Source organism: Hevea brasiliensis, chromosome 1, assembly GCF_030052815.1.
Source record: "Hevea brasiliensis isolate MT/VB/25A 57/8 chromosome 1, ASM3005281v1, whole genome shotgun sequence".
NCBI classification, from domain to species: Eukaryota; Viridiplantae; Streptophyta; class Magnoliopsida; order Malpighiales; family Euphorbiaceae; genus Hevea; species Hevea brasiliensis.
The window spans coordinates 32,593,005-32,610,887 of NC_079493.1; the positions used below are offsets into that span (position 1 = coordinate 32,593,005).

Genomic DNA, 17,883 nt, shown 5'->3' on the forward strand with positions numbered 1-17,883 from the left:
TACCTCATGAAGAACTATACCTAAACCAAAGAATCGAAAATATTTGTTTCATACAATAATGAAAAATATTTTAATGAAAAATATTTGTTTTTTGAAAATGTTTTCTGTGAAAAATATTATCCACATATAAGTTATTTTCCATGAAATGAACGAGCTTTAATTCTAAATAAATTTTTCTATATAACAAAATAAATAAATAATAATCTATAAATGATTCAATCATATATAATAACTAAACAAGAGAAAATTTATAGCTTGTATTTTTCTCTGTCTATTTACAAAACTTATTATAGAGTTACAAATTCAATCATGTATCAAATTGGTTCATACAATTACCTTTCCTTCTACAAAAATTGAACACACTGAAGACATTTTCTACAAGAAATTTGTTCACTTTTTAGCCAAAAATGAAGTCAACCTCTGCATTGAACCTCTCCTCTATGCATTGTGGAAGTCCTTTCAACTAGGGTGGTATTAACAGGATTTAGCTGAAAAGCAGCAAAAAGTTCTTTTGGTTATCACTAGAAGGTGGTGATGGATTCATGCATCCTGTTTCATTACCGCCACCATGATTTGCACCATATTTCAATGATTCTCAAATCAAACAAGAAAATTAATAATTTCACAGGATGGCGAAAATAACCTATATGAAAAGCAGGGGTACTAGGCAGGATAGTACTTAATAATGTGGATAAGGTTGCAACTCCCTTTTTTATCTTTGACTGCAAAACACAACCACAATTTCATGATGCAACAATCAAACTTCAATTTTTCAGTCAATAAATGATTACAAATGAATGTTTTCCTTTTTCCTTACAAGAAAAATAAGTTTGTTTGTTCCTCGTGTTTTCATGGAAAAATGCCTGTTGGAAATCTTAGAGAATGAAAGTGTATTTCTGCAATGTCAATGGGGCTTTAATTATTGGTTAAGGGACATATTAAAAAAGAGGGTTAAAAAAAAAAGGAGAAGTCAAACTCCTACAGCTATTCTTTGTTTTTCAAGAAAGTTGTTTATAGCTATTGTTTGTTTTTCAAGAAACCAATTATAAACGTTTTTGCTTGCTAGAGAATACTTCACTTTAGATGAGAGTTACCTTGATATTTTCTTCACAATGTTTCAAAACCATAGAGATGTTTGCATAACGACCATGCAATAATGTGTAAGGCCATAACAGGAGCTTCCTTGGAATACCCAGATCTAGAATTTCAACCCCATTTAAGACAGGCTGAAGTTGCATTTCAATTGATAGCTGAGTTGAAACCAAATAAAGGTTGAGACCAGATGGAAGCATTAGAAAGGAACTCCCACCAATAAACTTATAAGACCTTCTAAGCAAGGAATTGCCTATCTCAAAATTTTCATTTGAAGCTCTTTCTATAATGATGTTCTTAATTTTATCCAACACTGAATTCCATTTTGTTTCAAGATTTTCAAAAAAGGGTAGAAACCTCAAATGTTGAATTTCAAAACTCGTTTGTTACATATCAACACAAAGCATATGACTAGTTTCGAAAATGCTATATGATGGGTTAAGGGTCTACATCTCAGTTGGAGTTCCTGTAACACCCCTTACCCGGTCTATAGTGTAGCCGAGCAAAGTGTGCTACATTCGGTGCCGGAGCGTCCTATTCTGTCTTGTCATGTATAATATTAATTCAATTATATTATATTATGTGTAGAATTTTTTTTTTATCCCATTCTGTCATATCATTTCTCATGTTAATTGTTCATGTACCATATCATAACATTACTCATAAAATATTCAAATAAAATAAACTTGCATTTTATTCATATAACATTACTCACAATAATATACAATTTCTTATACAATCCAAAATTTAGTTACATCACTTAATTATATACAATACCAAAATGCAAAGTCTAATATGTACATGAGCCCTACCAAAACAACTGATGAGGTGACGACCACTCTTTAGCAGATTTGATCAAGGTCCTGTGTAAGCTCTACTGCTGCTGCTGCTGTGGCTCTCCTGTACCTACGCGTGGTAAGAACCAACGCGCTAAGCATAATGCTTAGTAGTGCATATATTGAAATAAAAATAAACAAATAACTAAAATAATTATTCTACGTGTATTCTTATAAGAAAATATAAAAGTTTATGAATTTCTAGGTCTTTCACCTGTTTATAGAACTTTGGACAAAATAAATTAATCAGAATCTTTTTATCATGTATCTTATGTCTAATTCAATGAACTTCACCTTAACAATCTTCTCATGTATTTATTTTAATTAAAAATTTCTACTCATTTCTGTGCCCAAGTAATCTATGACAGATTATAAAGACTGGATACACGGGAGTATACAAGTTAGACAGCCGTATGTCTATCAAGTATACAACGGTCATATCAGGCACAAGGCCAGCGAGCAGGCATAAGCCAGTAATAATAAAAATTGGCACTATGGCCATCGGGCGAGCATAAAGCGATAGAATAATCATCTTAGACATATGTTGTCCGCCAATGATTATCTCTGTAAGCGATCTTGCAATATGTAGTCCCTAATTGGTATACCAATCGATCCAAGCTATATAAATGAGTCTAGGTGTACTTTGGGCAGAATAATATTATTAAGTAATTATAATTTCATTAATTCATGTTATTTTTATGCTTAACAATTTATTCTAATTCATTTCATGCCATATGCCTAATTGTGTTATGGACTTTTCTTTACGTCCAGATTTGGTGCACTGTATTTACATAGCAGATTGACTAGGATGTGGCCACTGTTTGGCCACACTCCCTTCATAGAATTTATTTCTCTATGTCTTATAGTCACTCAAAAATTTTTATTACAATTTTTCAAGTTCTGTAGAATTAATTATGGCCAAATCACTAGCCTGGACTCATGTACCCTATTCTACCAGGACTTATGTTTAGATCAGAAACTTTGACTCCCATTTCGGGGTTCTTATGTTCATAATTTGAGGACCAAGTCTAAAACAAAGTTGGAGCCCTGTTTCTTAGGGTTCCAGATCTGTATGGCCCAACCTAATTGGAGTTTTCTTGTAGGAGATATAGCTAAATGTGTGTTCTGAGGTCAAATGGTTCTTTTGAAAATTTCCAGAATTTATATGTTAACTTAACCTAGTCAATTGACCTAGTTTCCTAGGTTTCTAGGTTTTCGTTAAAAGATCAATATTGTATATCTATGTCTTATAAAACTTTTGCCGTTGGTTTCATTGCATTTGGATTTTTATAGACCAAGTTATGGCCATTTTGCCAAAACTGGTCGGGTGAGCTTTAGTCCAGAAAATTCTGGGCAGAATAGTGCAGGTCAGTTTGGTGTCCCGAATTGAGTCAACAATTTCATTTGGTTAGAGGCATTTCTGGGCTTGGTGTTCTCAATGAAAGTTGTAGTCCTAGGTCTAATCTTTCTACTGGTTAAAATTCAGATCATTTAGACTTGTCTAGAAGAAGTTATGGCCAAATGAACATGTACTGTTCATTTGGTCAATTTTCTGGGTTCAAGGTCTGGACATCCGAATTGGGACAGTAAATTGGTCAACTTATGGACAGAATTTGGGCATGGTTTCTTCATGAAAAATGGGGCATTTTGTCCTAGGTTTCATCTCCAATTGGCCTCACACCAATTGGAGCAACACAACTCCAGTTATAACTCAAACAATGCACTGGACTCAAAGGTCCGATTTTCCTGCATAAAAATCAACACTGCCAAACTTAATTCTCCCAACTCCACAAACTTCATTTAACATATATAGCACTTCTAATGGTCATTAAATCATCTCAACATCATCCATTTCAAGAAACACATCAATTTCCTCAAAGTTAGGTCAAAAACCCTAACTCACAATTCTTCAATTTATGTAAACACATGCCAATCAATTTGCTCATCCCAATTACTCATCAATATCACTAATAAACACAAATAATTTCCTCAAGACCATCAAACCACAACTCATATAATGGCTGCTGAAATTTAGAAATTTTCTATCCCTACAAATTTCTTTTAATTTTATATCAATCTAACTCAATTTAGCAAGCTTGTCATACTTAGAAAAGAAATAGAAATAAATTAGTGCACTAACCTCTTTGGTGACTTAATAAACTTCACTTCTACCTCTTCTTATGACTATCAATAACTTCCTTATAATGTGGTGAGAAATTTTTGTGAAGACAAATTAAGGTTTAGAGGTGTAAAAGCTAAGAAAAAAAGAGCTTGAAAAAAAAAAGAAAATGGTGGAGCTTGGGATGGGGTTTCTCGGCCATGGGAATGGAAGGAAGAAGATAATGGCCAATTTAATTTTTTTTGTCCTCTTTTAAGCCTTCTTATCCCTTCTTGTAAATTTGTTAATTTTCTATTGGTTCAAAATTTTTAAATGATGTCATATGACATCATAAATAAGATAATTACTTTATTTCTTTTCTTTTCTTTTCTTTTCTTATTTTATTATTATTATTATTTATTTTTTTATAAATTCATAATTTAAATTTATTTTTGGTATTTTTAATCTATTTTATTTTAATTGACATTTAGGTCAAAATTCAATTCTGGGGTTGAAATGACCAAAATGCCATTCGTTATGCTTGTCGGGTTATTTTTGTCTATACCGATAAATAAATTTTCTTGGATTTTCTTTGATATTTTTAATGTCATTTATACCTCATTAACCCTTAAATTTAGTCTCGAAAATTATCTCTTGAGATTCCTCACGTGTCTGGGGTCAGTAATTGTCTTTACCGATACTTCCTCGTACGGTCACCCATCGCTGTGACCCTGGCTCGTTTAACCGAGTTGCACTTCGTTTCTTTTACTTTTCTTTAATTTTTCTTAGTCTATATTTAGTAAATTTATGTTTCCTCACTCTAGTTTGAATGTAGTTCCAGACATTTAAACTGTCCGAACAGAAAATTAGTCGTCGGAACAGTAGAATGCACGGACTACCCAAAGTGAGGGCGTTACAGTTCCAGGCTGCAATGGAGTGATTAATGCTAAACTAATTACAAGAGAATGACACTGAGCAACAGAAGCATGCCTATAAACTTTTGCACAGTTACTATTTAACAACTTGGGATTCTTAAAACGCTTTCGAATCTTCTCATTTATTGCTTCAAGTGTCTCAAGCTTGCCATTTCTCTCCAGTGATGCAATATATCTATGGGGGTAGCTGCAACAAGTTGAAAATTGTGTGAAAATAAACAATTGTAGGAGTACAAAATAGGTGATGCATAAAATGTTCAACATATATGCAAACCCAGGAATGATTTTTAAATTATTATATGAAGCAACAAGTTGACATTTCAGGACTCTAACATAATAAGCTAAGCAAAAGAAAAATTTTAAGAATTTGATAAAGGAATTATGAACTAGATGGGAAGTCAATCATAACGAGAAAGCATCAACAAAAAGTTTCAGAAAACTTACTGAAAAATGAAATTTAGAGTAAAGGAAGTTGGACAATTCGAATTAGTTGAAAAAAGCATATAATGCCAAAATTATGTAATTCAAAATAAGGCTTCGTTTATTTCGCGAAAAATAACCTGTATATGAAAATATATTTTATGGAAAATATTTTCTAAAAAAATATTTTCTATAAAAATATTTTTCATTATTTATTGCAATGTTAAATTAATGATATGTGTTTATTTCATGTATGTATAAGTGAGTTCATATTTTAATAAAACTATTAAAGTTTTGAAAAAGGAAAACGACTTTCTTTTTTAAAAAATGAAAGTCATTTTCCTTAAAAATGACTTAGTTTTTCTTTTGATAAGGAAAATATTTTCTGTTGACCAATTTTCTAAATGCTCCAAACGTCAGAAAATGCAAAAAATGTTTTCTAAGAGAATATTTCATGTGAAACAAACGGAGCCTAAGATACTTTCACAAGTAATTGCATAAGTGGAAAAAAAAAAATCATAGATAACTCATAAGCATAAAATTTTCATAGGTAACTCCCTTTTTTCTTCTTTTAACTCATAAGCATGTTATATTTAACAACTGGCTACTCAAGTGGTTTGGGGGGTGAGGATTTCAATGAGATCCTAATTTTGAGCCATAGTGCTGTATAATTTTACAAAGAAAAAAAGCTCTCTCCATATATCATAATATAATACTAAGGTTAAATGGAATTTATGCATATAAACTTCGTTCGAATATTTTTGGGTTTCTAATCTCAGGCAAGGTGAATATTTTCGAAGATAAGTTTCTCTGTTCCATGAATAATTAGAATATCTTTTCCAATTGATGTTCACAGTTGCTCAAAGCATCAGAGCTAGCTTGATGCATGGATGATACAAGGGCCTTCCAGGGCTATTGGTACAAGATCTTCAATGCACAATGAAAACTAGATTCAAATTGAAGTTGGATCCTAACTGTAGACCAAAAAGTTGGATGAGCATAGAGAAATTGACATTAATAATGCCTAGTTATATTGAGTTGGCATAAAATAATATTAGAAGCTTATGTATGTCTCTTTGCAACAATCAAAGGTCCTAACAATCAATAAGAATTCATTTTCTAACTGCCCAACACCCTAAAAAGTAAATGGGAAAAACAAAGACTAGGAGTGGAAAGCGATTCATTACTATATGAGAGCATGCCCAAATCCACTCATTCAGATCAACAGAAGCATGAATAACTAGCAAGGAAATGACCATGGAAACAGATTCAAAATAAATTAAATAATTTTGTCATGCTTGTGTACTGATTAAAATGAAGTGGGCTCTCGGCAAGTCACTATAAATAATGTTTGATGTCAAACACATTTGAGATTTTACCCTTTTATCTACCCGAAGAGATATAAAAGCACAATCCAGGGTACAAATATCTCCAGTGTCCTCCAATACCAGGGTACAAATATCTCTAGTGTCCTCCAATAATTTCAAATAGAACAACAAATACTTACGAATTCAAGTAATAAATTTTTGAGAACTTTCTGGTAAGTTAACTTTGAGGACCTTTTTGTAATTTGATGTTTTTCTCCTGACACATATATAAGAAAAATTAATTTCAAATATTATATAACAATTAAAAATTACTTAAAAGGAAGCAAGGTAAGTGACCGAGAAATGTTAATAAGGAGAACTTGCAACACAACAAAATAATAAAATGACTATTGTTATAAGATGCACTTGGAACATTTCAACAAGGTCATCAATTATATCTGGATAAATTTCATCAATTGTCCCCAAGCTTAGGGTGTTATAACAACACCATCACTAAACTTTAATTTGCAACATAAAACTCCACTAAAGTTAATTTCAGTAACAATAAAGCCCTTTTTACTCGTGTTAGTCAGTTTACATATAATTTCAATAATATGACAAAGAAAAATTAAAAAAAAATTATTTTCTTTCTACTCTTTCCATTCTCTCTCAAAACTTTCTTTCTCCTCTAGTTCTCTCTCCCAACCTTATTCTCTCTTTCACCTAGCCCACTATTTCCCTCACCATAGCTCTAGGTTTTGTTTGAGCGCACAACTCCAGCATAAAATCAACCTGCAAATAAATCCAACGAAAACCCAATGTCCAAAATTCAAAATTAAAAAATCACAATTCAATAAATTTAATATTAAATTTCAACAACTAAAATTGAAGAATTACAAGATATAGAGGAAACTCAATTTCAACACCATCTCTCTTGATCGACAAGCACAAGGCAATAGAGCCTTGGCGAGGTCATGCTAGATTACACTCTTCCTCTTTCTCATTATTAACACAACATTATCACCCTCTCAGCTTCTTCCATTGATCTCTCACCACCAGTGTCCCTCTGTTCTTCCTCTCCCTTCCAAAGGTAGCTCACATGCAAAATCTTCAACACTCAGTTCCATTTTGCTCTTCGAATGAGCCCATTGTTGTATTCTTGACATCTTCCCCATCATTGCTTATTGTCTCTCCATTCATCAATTGTTGTTCCATTATAATTGACAAATTTTTTAATGGAGGTCATGCCATTTGAGTTGTCAATAATGCAAAGGTCCAATATCAAGACTTGAACAAGAATTATTATAATATATTTTTTTTTTCTAATTTCATGTGATTCAAATGCAGTTCAGCTTTCCAATAATGGAGATCTACAAATATAACTACAAAAACAGTCGTTAAAATAAGAAATTTGACTAAGAAAATTGATTGGGAGAATTTAGGAAAAGAAATTACCATCCAATAACATCAAATAATACCTTTTACCATTCTTGTCATTTCTATTCATGATGCACCAGGAGCATCTTCTTCTATCTCAAAAACAAAGTTTCATTTTACACCATGTCCTCTTTCGAATCAATCAAGTCTATCTCCTTTGTAATGAAAAAATCTTCACTGCTAGTCATGAGCAGTTCAATTTAAAAAGGAAAAAAAGGATTGCACAATTTTATTGCAATTTCATTTGGGGTTTTTGCAATTTGATTGCACAATTTTAATTTGGAATTTTTGTTGTGTAGTTATGGTTTAAAGTGGAAGAGCTAAGGGGATGGAGGGAAAAGATAAGATAGTGGAATGGAAAAGGAAAAATAGAAGTGCCATTGCACTTGGTGAAGCCAAGAGGGAAGGAGATGGGGAAGGGGAGCAAAAATTAAGAGGGACAGATCATGAGCAAAGGGGCTAAGAAAATAATGATAGTGATGAGTTTGAGAGAGAGAATGGAGAGTGGAAAAAGAAATGAATTTTTTATTTCTCTATTAATTATCACATCACTTAGTTACTTGTAAACCAGTTGTCATATGTTAAAAGGGTATTACTGTTATTAAAATTAAAGTTAAAGGAGTTTTATGTTACAAATTCAAATTTAGGGACAATATTGTTACAACATTATAAGTTTAGGGACCATCTGTGAAATTTATTTGTTATATCCATGTCGTAAGGTTAGGAGCATAGTTGCTAGATTCTCCTAACCCCTGGGTTCCGCGACCCAAATTGTGCATTCCAAAACATAAGACATTTGCGTCCCAAATTGTTTGGGAACGCCTTCTGGATCTCTAAATCAAGCGATCTCATTTCACCATGCTCAACACAAAATCAAAGGGAAGAAGAAGCAGATCCTATTCATTTTTTCTTATTTTTTCTTCTCTTTCTTTTTAATAAAATAAGGGTACCTTGGGATGTTAGTATGCAAAGAAGAAAAAAAAGAGGATGAGAAGAAATAAGAACAAAGAACGATAAGCAGCTGCCGCCATGAAGCCTTAGAAAGAGGAAGAAGAAGAAACTTTCTAGAAGAGGTCTCATATCTCTCATTCCCTCTTTGCATCAATGTTTTAATCTTCATTGGCTTAGGTGATAGTAAATATGGGTTGCTGGTTTCACATGCTATTAAGTCTAATAAGGCCTATTAAGTAATTATAATGTGTTATACATACCATTAAACCCTAAATTATAAGGCCCATTAAATGTCAATTAAAAGCCCATACTATTTAAAATACCATTCCTTTTTAAAATTTATTTGATAAAAAAGTTTAATAGTATATCGTTAAAAAAATTAGATTTTTGAAAATTATTTTTACTAATATTAATCTTGCAAAATATATACATCGCAAAAAATTTAAAAATTATGAAAAAAGAAATTATTTTATTGGTTATTTTTAAATAGAAATTATACTAATTAGTTGTAATTTATGTATCACGAATAAAATTGATATAAATAATGCATTGCGTTCTGAATTAACATAGCGACTAAATCTACCCATGCGTACCTCATATTTAGCTAAGTGACGAATTGCATACTTATACCCATACCCGTACCACGATCCAAGACGTTCCGCGCTCCAGATAAGGAGTTCAAAACACATTTGGATTTTAAAACCACCTTTAGAACTGACATTCATCTTCTTTGATGATTTTGCATATTTTTCATGTTATTATTCAATGTCACTATACTAGATGTCAAATGACATAATATATATATATATGGCCATATTCTCTTGGGATATGATGAGTAAGGCCATATTCCCTGCCATGTGGTAGTCCATCAAAAGACCCTGAGAATTAGTAATAGGTATCAACAGGAATTAGTCATACCTTCCTTTTTTAACCATGCTATCAATCTCCCACATATTTATAGTGAAGGATGAGCGGGATGATTTAAAACAAAAAGAAAGTCCATCCTTTGCCCTCTCCAAGTCACCCTTCAGATCCCTTCTATATAGTCCTTGAGCAAGCATCTATCTGGCCTTATGAAAATGTTCGAGATCCCCTTCAACACAAATTTCCAAAGCAGAAATGCAATCATTGTAAAGCATATTCCACACATCTTCCATGTGAATTGATTCCTATTGTTTTCTCTCCAGGGAAGCTTCTTGAGTGCTTCTGTCCTTTGTATCATCAGCTGCCAATTTACCTAGGACATTCACAGCAGCTTCCTTCATTGATAGATCAAAGTAATATCCAGATAGTACCTGGGATAAAAAAAAAAAAAACCTATAATACATCAAAACATATATAAAGATATCAATTACTGTAAATTTGTGATTCCAAAAGCCCTAGGATGATAAATTGTCGAAAGGAAAGGCTACAAAGGGGGTCACAAGCACGTCACTTCAAAAACATAACATGAGCTGTAAAGGAAGTTCAAACTAGTAAACAAAAAGTTAGCAATTAGGAAGAGATTCTTGTTCTTTTTCCTTTTCTTTCGCTTGTTTGTGCGTAGAGCAGGGAGGGAAAGAAACCTTTAAGAGTTCCAGATTCTGTTTTCCATAGAAGCAAATTAACTTTATGCATGAAGCATGCATCCTATAGAAAGGATCCATGGCCAATGGACTCAAAGCAATAGCCTTGTCATAATATGATAGTGATGTCTCATACGAGTATCCAAGCTTCTCACAGAGTTTTTCCATATAGAATGCATGTGAACAATCCTCCCTGTTACACAAATTAGTAACATTTATTTGTCATCTGTTAAGCATAGAAGAAGAATAGCAATTAAGAACAGCAAGCATACTTGTGCAAGGAAAGCTTTTTTAAAATGCTTCAGTGAGTTCCCACAATATGCTATCCATGCTGCATCCTTTGCAGGCACAACAGATCGCTGGTCATAAAATGGTACCACGTTCTGAAGGTTGTCATAGTATACCAATGCCAGTAACTTGTGTATCTCGCACTACAGCCACAGAGACTTTTGCACTTGTTCTTAAATTATTATAGAAATATAACCGCTGAAAGCTAAAACAAAATCACATAACTATTACTCCTCCATAACCACATTCATTCCAAGGAGGAAAGAAAACCTAATGTTATTTCTATTAAATCTATATATCTATTAAAAAAGGACAAGATGTTAATGAAAATAGAAATCCAAGGGGCAACACAATAGGAATACAAGGGCTTAATAGACAAAACCTGATAAGTTGAGGGGCCTAAGGATGGAAACAAACATCTCAAATAATTCATATAGTTACTAATTCCATCGGGTCATCCTCGGATGACACAATGAATAAACTCTCAGTAGGAACTTGTCCTGTTTGACACCTCATTTCTAGCAAGCCACCTTTACCAGAAGTAAGATGCTTTATATGTTCATGAGATGAGACTTGAGACATACCCCAGATGTACCTAAGGATATCATATCAGTCCAAGAGAAACGAAAAATAAATCAGATCCACATGCCACACAACAAAAGATGAACCTGCTGAGCTAATGTCTTTGCCAAAGCCAAACTCACTACCAGACAGTGCCTGCTCCTTCTTTGACTGCTGTCAACTCTCTGAGGCAAATTAGCATTCTTTCTCCATTCTGCAACATTTATGTGCTTACTTCCATCACTCAACAACAAATCTACCTCCTGTTTCAATGAAACCAAAGGAAAAAAATTCTGACAAAGTCAAAGCATGGGAAGAAAAAATTTGTAAACCTCAGCAAAGTGAGGATATCTTAGTTTCTATAGCACTGGCAGTTTTAATGACAGGCAGAATAAATCTTACCTCATCATAAATATTTCCAAGCTGTTGCCAACTCTCAACCGTAAAGGGTTGTGCAGAAGATCATATTCGAAGAGATTTGCATTTTTCTGTACAAACTCTTCACCTTCCTTGGTAAGTACAAAGCCTGGCCACTTATCAGTTGCACTCATTTCCTCCGACAGAGCTAGAATATAATATAAGTTGCAATATGCATCCAAATATGGCTCAGAGCAGCAACAAGTAAATTATTCATGCTGTGAGCTCATTCCTAAAGAATTTAGATATCAGCAATCTCAAACGCCAATTGAAAGAAACAAGATAGCTTATATATACAATAAACAAAATAACTTCCAACCATCATTGAACTATGCTGTTTGACAGCTTCCACATCAGGAAATATTATCTTTATTACGGTCTCAAGATACCCTTCAGATCCGGCTTCCTCAGTTTGTCTTCACATAAGTTAAGATCATCTAATAACTTATCGATTGCATTTCCAATCAAAACCTCTTCAGGTGGTTGTGGAAAGTGTTTGCGAATGGCTCTCAACACTCTATGTAGTTTTACCAATCCACTTCTCTGAGATGTAACATGCATGGCCAAGTCAAAAGGAAGCAGAAATTCACATACAGACAAACATACAAACAAACACAGAGGGGGAGAGAGACGGAGAGCACTCACAGAAGAAGCCTTTATATACAGCAGTATATATTGAAAAACATCAGCACATTGTTCCTTGGTCTGATAATCTTCACGACTAGTATTTTTGTGCATGGCTAGGTCATCTTCATAGGATGAATCAGATTTAAGATTGAGACCATATAAGCAGAAAAAGCATTGATCCAAAGCACCATCAATTATTAACTCAAGTTCCTCCCCTTCATCTTCAGTAAGTTTATTTCTAGATTCAGTAAATCGTTCAGTAGGTTTTTCTCCTTCGTTCTTGCCCTCATCACTGCCTTGCATTTCACATCCTATACATGCATTGTCTTTCTCTGGGCCTAAAAGAGAAGGAATGCTTTCAGAAGTAATTACTCCAAAAGCATCATTCTCTGCAGCACTTGATTCATTTATTTCCCATCTCCACAACCAGCATATCAGATTTTAATTCCATTTTACATGTTTTGTCTCGAGAATGAGGGGAAAGATGCTTATCATGCTGAGTTGATTCTCTGTCTGATGAGTTTAAATTGGACTTGAGCTTCATGTCCAGGACTAAGAGGTGCTTTATTGCAAATCTAAGAAATGTTCCTCCCCTTTGCCCCCTCACCCACACAGCATAGTCCATACTCAACAAGCAAGACATGGATTGCCACAATTAATGCAACCTGGACCAGAAATCAGAAATCGTTACAAATCCATGAGAAAAAGAAAATGATCTATGACCACATCATATCCAAAATTTAGTACCTCAATAGAAGAAAGTAAGACTCACTTGGGTTTTGACAAGGACAGTAGGGATGAGATGTTGAAATTTGCAGAAGGCAATACCAGCATCAACGAAGCAGAATCCTTGCTTTTGTTCAGTTTCATCAGCAATCACTGGTACAGAAGATCTCTTAGAGAGGCAGTTTATTGCAACATGGCACATGACTGCCAGAAGCAAAGTTTGAAGATCAATGATGCTGCCCATTGTAATGACTACACCATAATGCAAGCATAAAATATTCACATCCTTTATCGCTAATGTGGTATTTAAAGTTATGATAAGTGCAAGAAATGAAAAGAAGTAATATTGTAACCAATAAAACTATAAGATCATGAGCTTCATTAACTACATGGTTAGGGTGAGCAAGTGAGCTAAGCTACTTGTGGGCTAATTGAACTTCACTTGCAAGCTTCTTGAATTCGACAGTAGTTAAGTTGAGCTTGAACTCAAATAACTCATGTAATGAGTAAATTCTAGCTTGACTATTACAATACATAACTCATGTAGCTTGCAACCCTACCTTCTAATTTAAATATATACTGTACATCACATTAAACAATAACATAAGAAACTTACTTGAGTTTATTAGAAAGTTAATTCCAGGTCGGTCAAAAACTTGAATTGAATTTGTTGCAGAATCAAGATGAGTCACACTAAACTCAAGCAACTCGAGTACTATACTGAAACATGTTTGAACATTAAAAATAAAGGTCAATTGATTGTGAGCTTTGAGTCAATTTAGTTCAATGGTGCATTGTATTGACCCTACTTCACTCGATTATAGACCAATTACGATACAAACTATCTGCTCTTTATAAATTTTATAATGAACTGATGTAGCAAAAATTTTTATCTTTGACCTAAAATGTGGACGTAAAGAATATTAATTTCTTAAAAATATACAAGGACTCACAGAATTAAGAGATGAATCCATCTTCAATTGTGACACACAATGTGAAATTGCTGTCACCTCCTCCATCACTAAGCCCAACCCATGTTTGCCAGGATTTTCTTTCAAGATGATATCAATGGCAGAAAGTGCATTTAACCCATACTTCTGACGAAGAGTTTCATATTCATGGAAACCAGCTGCTACCATCAGTATTTGCAACTTTCACCGATGGCAATTCAAATGTACCTCAATATCTATTGTCTTTGTCTTTTCACATGCTTGAATTAATAAATCTATTGCTGATAATTCAATGAGTGCAAGTCCTTCACCTTTCCTATCAGAAGCATTTGATGGCAGTACACCAAGGTGACCATGTTCCGTAAGAAAATAGAAGTGGAGCAAACAAGTTTATGCAGTCGATATACATTTCTTTCTCAGTCATCTCGCCTACAGTCTTCTCAAGAAAGAAATCAACCTTTAATAAATTAATTTCAAGAAGGACCCTGATTACAGCAAACTCTTTATTGATCTTCAGGTGTGGAAGGTGAACTGAAAAAGGAGAATCACTCATTTTTTTCTTCCTTCACCAAAAGTGACAAAGCAATACAGAACTCTTCAAGAGCTTTTGCCTTGTTTCCATCACAGATAGACAATTTTTCACTCAACCAGAAGTATGAAACCCACAAGGAATTTTTATCATTCACTAAGAAACTATGAAAAAATGAATCCTGTAAACTAGAGTCTTTGGCAAATATTTCGTTATTATCTTGATAACTCTTCACAAAAGTGCAGCCTTCATTACCAAACATATGGTTTGAGTGAAAAGGATAATCCAAAACAACTGATTCAATTATTTTGCAAAGATAATATGATGCCTCTGCCACGAATTCTGGCAACTTCAGAGCGTTTGAAGGCAAAGATCCTAGGTCACAATACAGTTCAGCAAGAAAAAGGCTACATTCAGGGGTCCTATCCTGCCCCCAATGCCTTGTCAGCCTCTCCAATTCCAGAAATTTGACAAATGCATCTTGATATGCAAAACCCCCCTACTTGCAACATGTTCCAAAAGCAAGGGGCATATATGATACGCACCATAATTTTTTGAAGTTTCTTCTACAAATGCAGAAACATCCTTATTTTCCGTATACAACGAAGGCTGATCAGGAGATGAAACAGAATGACTAGATTCTTGATCAGAATCTTTACTTCCAAGTCTGCAAACAATAAAAGGTTCTAGAAATTGAAGTACAACCTTGGCCAGATCCTCACTGGCAGCAATATCCAATTCCTCTTTTTCTGGTTTACGACTTCTAAGCCTTTCAAGGCGAGTGCTCCGCCTCTCAAGAGGGTGTTCTTCAAAACCATTTGCTTCTCTTTCTTTAACAAGATTGGCTCTTTTAGAGTTACAATCACCGACAAGCAGACTTTCGCTAGATATGGGATTCAGCCCTATATTTTCATTAGATCCCATAATAATTGCATGATGCAACAATCAAACTTCAATTTCTTAATCAATAAATGATCAGCAGATGAATGTTTTCCATCTCCTTTAGAAGAACAACAAGTAAGTTTATTGTTCCTTATATTTTCATTCAAAAATGCATGCTGGAAACCCTAAAGAATGAACGTTGCATTTTCTTAGTGTCAATGGGCCTTCAATTGGTCAAGGGACATAAAACAAAGGGGTTAAAAAAAAGGAGAAGTCATGATCTAACAGCTATTGTTTGTTTCTCAAGAAAGTTGTCCACAACAATTGTTTGTTTTCCAAGAAAGCAATTATAAATGTTTTCGCAAGCCTGAGAATACTTCACTTTGGGTGCAAGTTACCTTGATATTTTCTTCACAATGTTTCAGAACCATAGAGATATTTGCATAACTGCTAAGCAATAACGTGCAAGCCCATGACACGAGCTTCCTTGGAATGCTCACATCTAAAATTTCAACACCATTTAAGACAAGCTGAAGTTCTATTTCCATTGATAGCTGAGTTGGCACCAAATAAAGGTTAAGACCAAATGGAAGCATTACACAGGGAAATTATAAGAGCTTATAAGCAAGGAATTGACTATCTCCAAATTTTCATCTGAAGCTCTTTCTATAATGATGTTCTTAATTTTATCCAACACAGTATTCCATTTTGTTTCATGATTTTCAAAATGGGTAGAATCCTCACATGTTGAATTCCAAAACACATTTGTTTGCAGATCAGCACAAAGCAAATGACTAGTTTCCATAATGTTATCGGATGGGTTAAGGGTCTGCATCCCAATTGGAGTTCTAGGTCGTTATGGAGTAATGAATGCTAAACCAATTTCAAGAGAACGGTCTGCAAACTTTTGCACAATTACTATTTGACAACTTGAGATTCTTAATATGCTTCCAGATCTTCTCATTTATTGCTTCAAGTGCCTCAAGCTTGCCACTTCTCTCCAGTGATGCAATATATCTATGGAGGTAGCTTCAACAAGTAGAAAATTGTATAAAAATAAACAACTGTAAGAGTACAAAACTGGTGATGCGTAAAATGTTCAACACAACCCAAAAATGAATTTTAAATCTTTGTATGAATCAGCAAACTGGCATTTCAGGACTCTTAACATTATAAGCTAAACAAAAGAAACTTTTAGAATTTGATGAAGGAGTTATGAACCAGTTGGGAAGTCAATCATAAAGAGAAATCTTCAACAAAAAAGTTTCAAAAAACTTAGCGAAAAAGGAAATCTAGAGTAGAGGAAGTTGGGCGATTCAAACCAGTTTAAAAAGCATATAATGCCAAAATTATGCAACTCAAAATAAGATACTTTCGCAAGTAGTTGCATAAGTAGAAATAAAATTTTCATAAAAAACTCATAAGCATAGGACTTTTATAGTAAACTCCCTTTTTTTCTTTTAACTCATAAGCATGTTATATTTAACAACATGGCCACTCAAGTGGTTTGGAGGGTGACGATTTCAGTTGAGGTCCTAATTTTGAGCCATAGTGCTTTCCACTTTTATAAAGAAAAAAAATGCTCTCCACATATCAAAATATAATACCAAGGTTGAATGGAATTTACGCATATAAGCTCTTCCTTCTGATATTTCTGGGCTTTTGATCTCAAGCAAGGTGAATATTTCTGGCCATAAGTTTCCCTGTTCCATGAATAATGAAAACATCTTCTCCAATTGATGCTCAAAGCTACTAAAGGCACCAGAGCTAGCTTGATGCATGGATGATACAAGGGCCTTGATGAACCTCCCTAGGGCTATTATACAAGATCTTCAATGCATAATGAAAATTGGATTCAAATTACAGTTAGATCCCAACTGTATACTAATTACAAAAACTAATAAAATCAACTACTATGTATGAAAATACTTACCTAAATGCTATGAGATAGTATACAAATGTACTTAAAAATATCTATACAATTCAAGTGTATCAAATACCCCAAACTCAAACTTTTGCTTATTCTCAAGCAAAGCAGAACTCTGTCTTAAAACACATTTCAGGGGATATTTAGGAATATAACCAATAATTTAATAAGCATAGAATTGAACTCCTCCAACCTTCATACCAATTTCCCTCTTTTAAGGCATAAGGGTTCTATTAGCTGCCTGTTTGGAACTTCACCTCATTTTATAGTGTTTTGACTAATTATTTTTCTACACAAGACCATTAATAAGTCATAAATAACCTGTTTTATTAGGA

At 33.7% G+C, this 17,883-nt stretch overlaps 1 pseudogene; it reads right to left on the reverse strand.

Annotated features, from left to right (window-relative positions):
• Positions 1-413: 413 nt before the first annotated feature.
• LOC110644145 (calcineurin-binding protein 1-like) lies at positions 414-16,169 on the reverse strand (annotated as a pseudogene).
• Between the last annotated feature and the right edge of the window lie 1,714 nt (positions 16,170-17,883).